The 2,508-nt window shown below is 45.2% G+C and overlaps 1 protein-coding gene and 1 long non-coding RNA gene across 2 annotated transcripts in view; both read right to left on the reverse strand.

The window, feature by feature from the left end:
- LOC101845088 (unconventional myosin-XVIIIa) overlaps window positions 1-2,508 on the reverse strand; it is a gene marked incomplete in the record, with an annotated part of 129,989 nt that overhangs the window by 81,301 nt on the left and 46,180 nt on the right.
- Window positions 1,832-2,508, reverse strand: part of LOC118477540 — a 30,642-nt gene continuing 29,965 nt past the window's right edge. The window contains exon 2 of the long non-coding RNA XR_004858457.1: window positions 1,832-2,422. This is a non-coding gene — a long non-coding RNA (uncharacterized LOC118477540). The remainder of the gene's footprint in view (window positions 2,423-2,508) is intronic.

The following is a 2,508-nucleotide window of genomic DNA, read 5'->3' on the forward strand; positions in this document are numbered from 1 at the left end:
AGAGAGAGAGAGAGAGAGAGAGAGACAGACAGACAGACAGACAGACAGACAGACAGACAGACAGACAGACAGAGAAAAGAGAGAGGGAGAGCTGAGAAAGCAAGATAAACATATAAAAGATAGGCAGACAGACAGACTGACCAACCAACAGACAGACAGAAGCAAAGCGAGGGATATCCAGAGAAAGACACACTTACAGGTGAAGGTAAGGAAGGAGAGACGGAGGTAGGGAGGGAAAGGGAAGAAAGAGATTGGAGGTGCGCCTGCGCGCGCGCGCGCGTGTGTGTGTGTGTGTGTGTGTGTGTGTGTGTGTGTGTGTGTGTGTGTGTGTATGTGTGTGTGTAAGGGGGAGGGGGGAGGGGGACTGTAAAACAAGTCCAGATCGTACTTTGATCGTTCCAAGAACAAGGCTTTCGTATCAAGTCACCATAATCGCGGAAGAAGACGAGAAAAACATTGGGTAACAAATACCTTGCACACCACCGCAAAATACCGCACCGATGTGCTTTACGGTGCGAATAATATGTTACTCGTGCTCTACTGTTCCAGCAAAAGGGATGCGCTCTTCGTTTTTACACCATAAGTGTATCATTACCGCGTTCTTTTTAAAGCCATGACTGTATCATTACAACGTTCTTTTCTTATGAGATGACTGTATCATTACCACGTTATTTCCTTATGCTAGGAATGTATCATAACCGACTGTAACATTTCTGAAGGCTCGTTCTCCAATCTCATGTGTGTGACACTACAAAAATAACAACAACAACGGAACACTGAACACAGTCGTGTTGTTGTTCTATGAGAAAGACATTACTGCACACAAACAAACACACCTGCTTCCAGAGATGTTCCGGCGCGCTCACGCAGGTAAACAAACAGAAACAGGTCCCCAGAAGTGAAACAACCCCCACCCCACCCCACATAAGTCTGGATTTTGACCTTTTCCCTTCCGTTTCTTGACTATAATAATAAAGCTTCACTAGAGCCGGGGAAACATTTTGTGCTCAGGAAAGCGGCAGAATACTTTTGAGAGTTTCACAGAAAACAAATTAACGGTTAGCTCCCTTAACTTTCAAACCTTGGTGAAGTAATATTGTGCTTCTGCTGAAAGAGGGCCGACCGGGTAACAGATACAACGCACAATCTTAGATAAAATAATATGTTATTATTATTTGTTTTCAGTTTGAGTAGTACAACAGTACACGACAGACAGACAGACAGACAGACGGACAGACAGACAGACAGACAGACAGACAGACAGACAGACAGACAGACAGACAGACAGGCAGTCTGTGACAAGACTACTCTGTGTGTCTGTCTTCAGTTCACAATCGTCCCCTGCTCACCTTAATCAACCTGACGTTGCCCCCCGACGAGTGGTGGTTCTGGTGGTGACCGCTGCCATGATGGTTGCTATGGAGATGCTGATGTTGTAGGGAGTGGCGGTGTTGCCTCTGCTGATGATGGTGATGGTGATGGTGATGGTGGTAATGCGGACTGAGGCGTGATGATGAGGAGGAGGTGGAGGAGGATGCAGTTGGCGTGGTGGTAGTGGTGGGACTAGTCAATCCGCTGCTGTTGCTGTTGATGCTGCTGTTGCTGCCGAAGGGCGACTGCTGCGAGGCACGGCCGTGCGACGAGTGTCGCGGGCTGGTCTTTCTCAGACTACTGGCCAGCGACATCCTGACTCTGTCACCGGAGGCTAGAAGGACGGACACACGTCACACACTTGTCCTCTACCACAACACCACGAACCTCACACAAAAGCAGAAGATTAACAACCTCCCTCTTCCTTCCTTCCTTCCTTCCCTCTTCTCTTCCTTCCTCCCTTTAAGAAACAGCAACCTCACGAACGTCGACGTATCATTTTAGGGTAAAAAAACCGACGACGACAGGATAATAAAATATTTCCAGAATTGCACGAACTGAATTAAGTTGACAGTGGCTAAATCATGAAAAGTGTGGGACCGGAGTTGAAACTTGACCACACAGGGTATCCCGTCTTCTTTCAGCACCAATATTGACCTCTCAACTTATCTCATCAGCCACATTATTGTACCCATAAAGTACAGCACGACTCACAACAAAATACACACTTAAACGTACTCATTACAACACGTTGAGTCATTTTGTGAAAACGTGGTACTCCACTGACACAGAATAAGGAAAGTCCACACACAACAGATATATATCTTATTGTTAACAGCAATAGTACACTTTTATTATCCAAATCGAAAAAACGTTGGTAGCTTTGACACACATTTTGATACGACGTCCCGAAAGGACAAAATCATCACATGATATGCGAACACGAGATCTCTGATGATGACCTCTTTACGTCACGAAAGGTTTCGAACCTCGGCACAACACCAGTGTGAGGGTACACTGGCACTCTCACTGTACTGTCGGAACACTAGGACTAAGGGGTAATACAAATGTATTTTATTATAATTTTTCTTCTTTTTTAAAATTATATATTATCATTATCGTTACTATATAAATATT

This window comes from Aplysia californica, unplaced genomic scaffold (genome assembly GCF_000002075.1).
Source record: "Aplysia californica isolate F4 #8 unplaced genomic scaffold, AplCal3.0 scaffold00132, whole genome shotgun sequence".
Lineage (NCBI taxonomy): Eukaryota > Metazoa > Mollusca > Gastropoda > Aplysiida > Aplysiidae > Aplysia > Aplysia californica.